Source organism: Piliocolobus tephrosceles, chromosome 5 (assembly GCF_002776525.5).
Source record: "Piliocolobus tephrosceles isolate RC106 chromosome 5, ASM277652v3, whole genome shotgun sequence".
NCBI classification, from domain to species: Eukaryota; Metazoa; Chordata; class Mammalia; order Primates; family Cercopithecidae; genus Piliocolobus; species Piliocolobus tephrosceles.
In genome coordinates, this window is record NC_045438.1 from 131,702,593 (window position 1) to 131,713,307 (window position 10,715).

The window sequence follows — 10,715 nt, forward strand, 5'->3', positions numbered from 1 at the left end:
TGAGAAAATGGGACTAAAAGATACAAATAAAAAATGTAAACATTTCTTTTTTTTTTTGAGACGGAGTCTTGCTCTGCCGCCCAGGCTGGAGTGCAGTGGCCGGGTCTCAGCTCACTGCAAGCTCCGCCTCCTGGGTTTACGCCATTCTCCTGCCTCAGCCTCCCGAGTAGCTGGGACTACAGGCGCCTGCCAGGTCGCCCGGCTAGTTTTTTGTATTTTTTAGTAGAGATGGGGTTTCACCACATTAGCCAGGATGGTCTCGATCTCCAAACCTCGTGATCCGCCCGTCTCGGCCTCCCAAAATGCTGGGATTACAGGCTTGAGCCACCGCGCCCGGCCAAACTTACTTCTTAACATAAGCTCCATCAAGTACAAAATACTTCTGTAAGTGATAATACCAGCCATGTAGTCCATCCCTAAAGAACTGAGCGTCCTGGGACTTTCAGTGTGTCAATGCAGTCTTTTGAATACTATTAACCGAAGAGAAATGGTTCCCTTTTAAATATTTTAAAATTTATTTTATTTATTTATTTGAGACAGATTCTCACTCTGTTGCCCAGGCTAGAGTGCAGTGGAGTGATCTCGGCTCACTGCAATCTCCACCTCCCAGGGTCAAGCAATTCTCGTGCCTCAGCCTCCCGAGTAGCTGGGATTACAGGAACTTGCCACCATGCCCAGCGAATTTTTGTATTTTTAGTGGAGATGGAGTTTCATCACGTTGATCAGGCTGGTCTCAAACTCAAAATCCCAAAGTGCTGGGATTACAGGCGTGAGCATTTTGGGAGGCCGAGGCCGGCAGATCACCTGAGGCCAGGAGTTCGAGACCAGCCTGGCCAACATGAAACCCAGTCTATACTAAAAATACAAAAAATTAGCTGGGCGTAGTGGAGGGCACCTATAATCCCAGCTACTCAGGAGACTGAGGCAGGAGAATCATTTGAACATGGGAGGTGGAGGTTGCAGTGAGCTGAGATTGTGCCACTATACTCCAACCTGGGTGACAGGGCGAAACTGTCTCCAAAAAAAAAAAAAAAAAAGTAAACAAAAAGAAGTTTTAAAGAGCCACACTGAGATGTCTGATGATTTCCCATGGAAACTCTTGAAAACGTGCCCTTGTGTGATGAGAGGAATGAGCAGGAGCATTGTTGTGGTGGAGAAGGACTCCTTGGTGAAGCTTTCCCAGGTATTTGTCTGTAAAAGCTTTGGTGAATTTTTTCAAAACACTCTCATAATTAACAGCTATTATTGTGATTTGGCCCTCCAGAAAGTCAACAGGCAAAATGCCTGGAGCATCTCAGAAAACAGTTGTCATGATCTTTGCGCTTTTATTTTTTTATTTATTTGTTTTTTGAGACAAAGTCTTGTTCTTGTCACCCAGGCTGGAGTGCAATGGTGCGATCTCGGCTCACTGCAACCTCCATCTCCCAGGTTCAAGTGATTCTCCTGCTTCAACCTCCTGAGTAGCTGGGATTACAGGCACCTGCCACCATGCCCGGCTAATTTTTGTATTTTTAGTAGAGACGGGAGTTTCAATATGTTGGCCAGGGTGGTCTCAAACTCCTGACCTCAGGTGATCCACCTGCGTCGGCCTCCCAAAGTGCTGGGATTACAGGTCTTTGGGAGTATAGGCATGAGCCACCGCGCGTGGCCGCTCTTTTATTTTTATTTTTTGAGACAGTGTCTCACTTTGTCACCTAGGCTGGAGTACAGTGGCATGAACATGGTTCACTGCAGCCTTAACTTCCAGACTCAAGTGATCCTCCCACCTCAGCCTCCCGAGTAGCTGGGACTACAGGCGCGTGCCAGCATGCCTGGCTAATTTTTGTATTCTTTGTAGAGATGGGGTTTCGCCATGTTGCCCAGGCTGGTCTGGAACCCCTGAGCTCAAGCCATCCACCCACCTTGGCCTCCCAGAGTGTGGGATGACAGGCCTGAGCCACCGCCCCCAGCTGATCTTCACTCTTGATGGTCCACTTTTGCTCTTTCACCTCATGGTAGCCATTGCTTTAATTGTGCTTTGTCTTCAGGATCGCACTGGTAAAAGCCCTGTTTCATCTCTCGTTCCTGTTACAGTTATTTGAAGAAATGCTTCAGGATTTTTTTTTTTTTTTTTTTTTTTTGAGATGGAGTCTCACTGTATCACCCAGGTTGGAATGCAGTAGCATGATCTCGGCTCACTGCAACCTCCGCCTCCTGGGTTCAAGTGATTCTCTTGCCTCAGCTTCCCAAGTAGCTGAGATTACAGGCATGCACCACCACGCCCAGCTAAATTTTGTAACTTTAGTAAACACGGGGTTTCATCATGTTGGCCAGGTTGGTCTCAAACTCTTGACCTGAAGTGATCCGCCTGCCTCTGCCTCCCAAAGTGCTGGGATTACTGGCATGAGCCACCGGCCTGGCTGCTTCAGGATCTTTATCCCACTTGTTTGAAATTTCCATTGAAAGCCCTGCTGTTGTCCGCAGCTGATCTGGGCACAATGGCTTCTGGGCACAAACTTTGGAGTAGAAAGTTTGCTCACCTCTAATTTTTCAGTCAGAACTATTTGAGGTGTTTCAGTCAAAACTATTTAAGGTGAACCAGTTGATATGTCAGTGGTGTTGGTTGTTGTTTCTGCTGTAAATCATCGGTTCTTTTCAATTAGGGTGTGTACAAGATTAATTCTTCACAAATTGCTGTGGATTGGCTGCCGCTGCAGGTTCCATCAACCTTGTTTTGTCCCTTCTTAAAATGAGTTGGCCAGGCGCGGTGGCTCATGCCTGTAATCCCAGCACTTTGGGAGGCCGAGGCAGGTGAATCACCTGAGGTCAGGAGTTTGAGACCGGCCTGACCAACCTGGTGAAACCCTGTCTCCAGGCTGGGTGAGGTGGCTGTGGCTTACACCTGTAATCCCAGCACTTTGGGAGGTTGAGGTGGGTGGATCTTGAGGTCAAAAATTCAAGACCAGCCTAGTCAACATGGTGAAACCCCATCTCTAGTAAAAATATGAAAATTAGGCAGACGTGGTGGTGGGTTCCTGTAGCCCCAGCTACTTGGGAGGCTGAGTGAAACCCCGTCTCTACTAAAAATACAAAAATTAGCCAGAGGTGGTGGCATGTTCCTGTAGCCCCAGCTACTTGGGAGGCTAAGCGAGACTCTGTCTCAAAAAAAAAGAAGAAGAAGAAGAAGAAAAGAAATCCCATCTCTATTAAAAATACAAAAATTAACTGGGCGTGGTGGTGGGTGCCTGTAATCCCAGCTACATGGGAGGCTGAGGCAGGAGAATCACTTGAACCTGGGAGGTGGAGGTTGCAGTGAGCTGAGATCACGCCACTGCACTCCAGCCTGGGTGACAGAGCGAGACTCCATCTCGAAAAAAAAAAAAGAGAAAAAAAGAAAAAGAAATTATCCACTTGTATAATAAACTGCTGATTTTGGGGGGGCATTTTCCCCATACACTTCTTGTAAAGCATCAGTGATTTCACCATTCTTCAACCCAAGTTTTACCATAAATGTGACATGTGTTCTTGCTTCAGTTTTAGCAGAATTCATGTTTCTCTGAAAGGAGCTCTTTTCAAACTGAGAGCTTATCTTTCTTAGTGCCTAAAACTAGTTTTTTGTTTTTATTTCTGTTTTTTTGAGATAGGGTCTCACTCTGTCACCCAGGCTGTAGTGCAGTGGCACGATCACAGCTCACTGCAGCCTCAACCTCCTGGGCTCAAGTGATCCTCCCACCTCAGCCTTCCAAGTATCTGGGACCACAGGTAAACACCACCATGCTTGGCTAATTTTTAAATTTTACGTAGAAAGGGGGTCTCCTTATATTGCCCAGACTGGTCTCGACCTCCTGGGCTTAAGTGACTCATCCTCCTTGGCCTCCCAAAGTGTTGGGATTATGGGCATGAGCCACTGTGCCCTGCGGCCTAAAACTAGATCTTCTTTGGCCATGTTATAACTTTAGTATGACCCTATTTTGGTGCAAAAGAAAAATTGAAATTCATGCAGGTTTTTTCATAATACACATTTTTAATGAACTTTTTGAAGACCTTTTATATACATTAAAACTATATGCACAAGAACATTTAATGACATGGTACAATAATAAAGGAAAGTTCTAATTTTGGCATCATTAATATGTGTATATAAGAAGGTGCCTGTGTACATACATTTATACACTGTGCATAATTTACATAGAAAAAGACTGGAAAATTTTATATCAATATGATAGTTGTGGTTATCTCTGGGTGATTTTTTTTAATTAAAAAATTTTGGGGGGCCTATGATTGCAGCTTTTTGGGAGGCTGAGGTGGGTGGATCACTTGAGGTTGGGAGTTCGAAACCAGCCTGACCAACATGGAGAAACCCTGTCTCTACTAAAAATACTAAATTAGCTGGGCATGGTGGCATGGGCCTGTAATCCCAGCTACTCAGGAGGCTGAGGCAGGAGAATCACTTGAACCTGGGAGTCAGAGGTTGACGTGACCCGAGATTGCGCCATTGCACTCCAGCCTGGGCAACAAGAGCAAAACTTCGTCTCAAAATAAATAAATAAATAAATAAATAAAATAAAACATTCTTTTGGCTAGGTGTGGTGGCACACTCCTATAATACCAGCACTTTGGGAGGTTGAGATGGGAGGATTGTTTGAGGCTAGGAGTTTGAGACCAGCCTGGGCAACATAGTGAGACCTTGTCTCTACTGAAAACTAGTGAATTTATTTTTAACATTTTTTTTTTTTTTGTAGAGATAATGTCTTGCTATATTGCCCAGGCTGGCCTCGAACTCTTGGGCTCAAGTGATCCTCCTGCTTCAGCGTCCTGAGTAGTTGGGACTATAGGTGGGTACCACCATACCTGTCTTCTGGGTGATACTTTATAAGTAAGTATTATTTTTGTTTTTTCATTTACGCTTTTCTCTTTTTTCCACATTTTCTACAAGAAATGTGTTACTTTTATAATCAGGAAAACCATACCCATAAATATCATCATCTTTTTAAAAAGCCAAACCATGTCGTCAGGAAAGAAAATGACAACTTATCTTTTTACTATCCCATACTTTTTTTTTTTGAGACAGAGTTTTGTTCTTGTCACCCAGGCTGGAGTACAATGGCATGATCTTGGCTCACTGCAACCTCTGCCTCCTAGTTTCAAGGGATTCTACTGCCTCAGCCTCTTGAGTAGCTGGGATTACAGGTGCCCGCCAACAGGCTCAACTCATTTTTGTATTTTTAGCAGAGATGGGGTTTCGCCATGTTGGCCAGGCTGGTCTCCAACTCCTGACCTCAGGTGTTCTGCCCACCTCAGCCTCCCAAAGTGCTGGGATTACAGGCATGAGCCAATGCACCTGACTTCCTATAATCTTAAAGGATTCACAATTTCCATGTATTTTCAGGGAAAACGAAGTTTTCTGTTGAAGGAATGATGTCTAATGGTGGAATTTTGGGTGTCAGTGATCTGATGAAAAGGTGTCTGAAGGGTGGCAAAGCCTCCTGGTTGCTTTGAAATCAAACCCCAGAGGCCTCCTTCTCTGGTCTGGCTGGAGCGAGATTGTAAGAGTGACCAGAGGTGGAGCCAGTAAAAGTGTCCCGAGTAGGTGGAGCCAGGAAAACTGCCCAGAGTGCCTTGTCACCAACATATTTCATACTTAAAAAGAATGAGAGTGAAATGGACATTTATGTTTTCAATCAAAACAGTGACTGAGTTTTTGTTTCCCCTCTTGGGAAAACCCTGCACCACTCCTTCCAAAGGAAGGAGAAGAAGAGAGAAGGCATCTTAGTAACTGCTACTGTTATGACCTTGGATGGGGAGGGAAGAGATGAGAGGGAGAAGACAGGAGCATTTGCTTATCAACTTTTGTACTTTATACAGTTAAAAAGAGACAGCACTAGGTCAGGTGCGGTGGCTCACGCCTGTAATCCCAGCACTTTGGGAGGCCAAGGCGGGAGGATCACGAGGTCAGGAGTTTGAGACCAGCCTGGCCAACATGGTGAAACCCCCATCTCTACTAAAAACAGAAAAATTAGTGAGGCGTGGTGGTGCACGTCTGTAATCTCAGCTACTCAGCAGGTTGAGGCAGGAGAATTGCTTGAACCCAGGAGGCAGAGGTTGCAGTGAGCCAAGATCACGCTATTGCACTCCAGCCCAGGTGACAGTGCGATACTTCATTTCAGGGGGGGGGGTGGGGAATAAAAAAAGATAGCACTATGGGCGATTTTTATTTCATGCATTTGTGGGATTTTTTGATAGTCCTCAGTTTGTCTATTATGAATACAAGATACTTTTGTAATCAGGGGTAAAAATGTCATAATGAAAGGGCCAAACAGATGTGGTTGGGCCATCCTACTGTTCTGTCTGCAGGCCACTGACCACCTTCACTCTAGGCCAGAATCCTCAGGCCCACTTGGGCAAGAGTGAGTAACAGGGCAGAGAGCAAGCAGCCTTGGTCCCCTGCCCGGCCCACTCTAGCCCCTCTGGCCCAATGCATCTCTAACCCCCTGGACAGCAGACCTGCTCGGCTCCTGTAGACGGCATGGCCCTGTGTCCCCCAGCCTGACCCTGTCTGTGCCTCCCTGCGTGGTGCCAGCTGCCAGGTCTTTCTGCTTAGCTGGACTCTGGCCTGACCCTCCTGACCAGCCCTTTCCAGAGGCTGGAAATACCCCCACGTGACACTCACTGGCACATGGTGTTTGGCTGAGTATTCATTGCAGCAACTGCAATCTCAAGAAAGGCGCCTGCAGCCTTCAGGACTGTCTGGAGTTTATTTGGCTGCGATGATCGAGGCTTGCCCTCTCAGCAGCAGGTGAACACTGCACAGGACCAACAGAGAACCACGAGCGAGATAGGGTGCCCAGCCCCAGTTTACCAGGCCACCTGCAAAGGCAACACAAGACTTTGGTGTCCTGAGACACCTGTTAAATCCTGCCTACGGGAATTGTAATCCCAGTTGCATGATCTTAAACACATCCCTCCGATCTGTAAAATAGAGATGATGATGATCTTTTTTTTTTCTGAGACGGAGTTTCGTTCTTGTTGCCCAGGCTGGAGTACAATCGGCTCGCTGCAGACTCCACCTCCTGGGTTCAAGCGATTCTCCTGCCTCAGCCTCCTGAGTAGCTGGGATTACAGGCATGTGCCACCACACCTGGCTATTTTTTTATTTTTAGTAGAGAAGGGGTTTCTCCCTGTTGGTCAGGCTGGTTTTGAACTCCCAACCTCAGGTGATCCATCCACCTCGGCCTCCCAAAGTGCTAGGATTACAAGCGTAAGCCACCACACCCGGCCGATAATGATCTTTTTTATCCAGTTACTCCATCGGGAGCACATAGGCTAATGTATGTGAAAATGCTTTATGAGCTGAAAGTGCTTAAATGGCATTTCCTGTGAAAATTCATCATGGTGCTTTGAAAAGTTGTTTTATTTATTTATTTTAAATATTTATTTATTTATTTTGAGACAGAGTTTTGCTCTTGTTGCCCAGACTGGAGTGCAATGGCGTGATCTCGGCTCACCGCAACCTCCGCCTCCCAGCTTCAAGCAATTCTCCCAAGTAGCTGGGATTACAGGCGCCTGCCACCTCTCCTGGCTAATTTTTTGTATTTTTAGTAGAGACAGGATTTCACCATGTTGGCCAGGCTGGTCTTGAACTCCTAACCTCAGGAGGTCCGCCTGCCCTGGCCTCCCAAAGTGCTGGGATTACAGGCTTGAGCCGCCTTGCAGGCCTATTTATTTACTTTAAATCAACTAGTTTGGTTTAAAGTGTTTGATACCCACTAACTGCATGTGCCCAGCATTGTGCTTAATTCTTCCAGCAGGTCAAGAAATACAAGATGAGTCTGGCTTGTTGCCAAGGAACTTATGCTCAATTGGAGGAAATGGAGCACTCATGTTGAAAGCCCATTTCCTTTCTGTCAATGAGAGGGAGCACTCAGACTCTTGTAAATCAGTTTCTGTCACTGGGCCTAGTTTCCTCAGCTGGGAAAAGGAAATGGCGGTGCCTGCCTATAATCCCAGTATCTGGGGAGGCCGAGGCAAGAGGATTGTTTGAGCCCAGACATTTGAGATCAGCCTGGCCCACGTGGTGAAACCCTGTCTCTACAAAAAAATACAAAAATTTACCGGGTGTGGCCACGTGTGCCTGTGGTCCCAGCTACTTAAGAGGCCAAGGTGGGAGGGTCACTTGAGCTTGGGAGGTCGAGGCTGCCCCTGTCACCAGGCCCTGGTGTGTGAGCCGGATAGGGCGCGGGTAGCCAAGACGGTCCCCTGTCAATGTAGACAATAGCAGGAGAGAATCAGAGCTGTGCAAATGGTCCTGGCTGAGCCCGAAGGAGCGCAGGACTCGGGAAGTGTTGCTTCCCCCAGTAGCAGGGCCTAGGGGCACCTGCCTGGGCTAAGTCTTCTCCACAGGGAGCAGGAGGCTCTGCAAGCCAGCCGCCCTGTCTCTCCTCCTCCTCCGGGCCTGCCACCCTCTCCACACACAGCAGGGTCTGTGGGGGTGGAGGCTTTTTCCAGACATGTATTTAAGTGAGGAGAGAAAACAAGGCGAGTCGCCTGGGATTTGCCAAGTCAGTAGGCAGGAACACAACCCAGGAGGCCAGAAATAAGACGCTGGTGAGGGTCACCCTGCTGTCCGTAGCTGAGGACGGTTTATAGCCCGTGCGGAACGCGTTATAATCACACTTTTGTTTGAGGATGGCCCTTGATCCCCGGGTGTTGCTCTCCTGATTGGAAGGTAGCAGAGCCCTGATTGTGGGCAGTGAGTAATGGTGACTCAGGCAAATTCACAAGGACACAGGGAACACCCCCAAAGTCATCCAGGGACATGCCCTGGTTCCCCCTGCCGGTCAGGGAGCCAGAAGTTCTGGTCCCCTTTGTGAAGGAGGAATTTCTAAAGTTTTCTCTGGAACTTTGGCAGAATTCTACAGGACCTTTCAGGGGAAGCATTAAGCTTTGAGAATTTCTGGGGGGGAAATTACTAAAAAATTTAAGGCTTTGTATCTATTTATGAATTAGCTTCTTTTCTCTCTCTTTTTAAAAATTTTAATCTATTTATTTTAATTTATTTATTTTGAGACCAGGTCATGAGACTGGCTAATTTTTTTATTTTTGGTGGAGACACGGTTTCACCATGTTGCCCAGGCTGGTCTCGAACTCCTGGCCTCAAGTGATCAACCCACCTTGGCTTCCCAAAGTGCTGGAATTATAGGCATGAACCACCCCACCCGACTTTCTTTTCTTTTTTAGCACCTAATTATATTTGTCTCTTATTCTTATTGGGCATTTGTTACCTTGTATGACAAACGATTCTCCAGAAAACAAATTATGACAATAATAGTAACAGCTAACATTTATTCACCCCTTATGACATGCCAGGTACTGGTCTCTCCGTGTATTTTTGTGTTTCATCAAATATACAGTTTCATCAATCATTAGACGTAGTGTTATTTGTGTACCACTAAACAATGCAGCCGATTAATCCTTGACATGCCATTGATTTTCAGACTCACGCTGATTTCAGAAATGCTAAAATGGAGATCAATTTTAATCATCTTAGAATCCATGAAATGCAGTAATTAAATCTCAGTTACCATCCTTGTCTTACGGATGGGTAAACTGAGGGACAGAGAGGTTGAGTAAATCTGTCCCAATGTTACCCAGCAAGTATGTAGTGGAGATGACAGCTGAACCCAGAGTTGGGCTCCAAAGCCTGTGCTCATAACCACTGCACTACATTGTGCCTAAGGAAGTCATATCACCGGCAAGGCAGGAGGAAGGACACAAAATAACAGAGGGAAAGCTGGACCCACCCTCCACTCCCTTCTCACTATCTCCAGGGCCACCAGGTCCTGTTGATGTCTCTTCCGAAAGCTTCTCCCAGATCGTGCTCCTCCTTTTGCTCCCAGCAGCTGACTCGCTGGTTCTATCCTTCCTTGCGTCTGCTTGGACTATTGCAGTAGCCTCTAAGCTGCTGCCCACCTCCAGCCCCGCCCACTCCCCCAACATAGACGCTGGAGTGACAGTCATCTTCCTCAAATGTGAGTCTGATCTTGTTATTCTGCTTGGAAGCATCTGAGGGATCCAAATCCTAGTGCACGTTTGCTTGCACCCGTGGCAGCCTCTGTTCTAGGCAAACCCCAACATGGTCCAAAAGCCCTTGTGGAGGCCATGGTCTCACAGAGAAGCAAGACCCCACAGTAGGCAGTTATGATACAATGTGAAACACGCTTCAGTGGGGGGCATGCTGGGCCCATGGGAGGAGCCCCTGCTCTGGGACCTCAGGGACCACTTTGTAATGTCTAAGCCAAGACTGCCAGGATGCATGGGAATTTACCGGGCAAAGGACAGTGAAGATTTCCAGGCAGAAGGAAGAGCAGTGCAAAGGTCCAGAGTAAAGAGAGAGGTCGGAGCATGGAGTGTCAGCTGGGGCACGGTCCCGGCTGAGCCTGGAAGAGGACAGGCTGAGGTGGGTTGAGTGAGGCTGGCTCTTACGGTACGGGCCTCACCTTTCTCTTTCAGCCTCAGTTCCTTTCTGCTTCTCTTCCCACCAAATCCCCTTGCAGCAGGTACCTGTGTCCTGAACAGTCTTCCTCCTCTTCACATGTGCTCCACAGGCACCTCACCCCTGCCCAGCAAACTCATCCAACCAGACCCTGCTAGAAGGTAGCCTCCCGGAGAAAACACCCCTGACCCTTGAGTTATGTCTCTGAGCTCCAAGCTGGGCAGAGGAAGACTGAGGGGCTGGT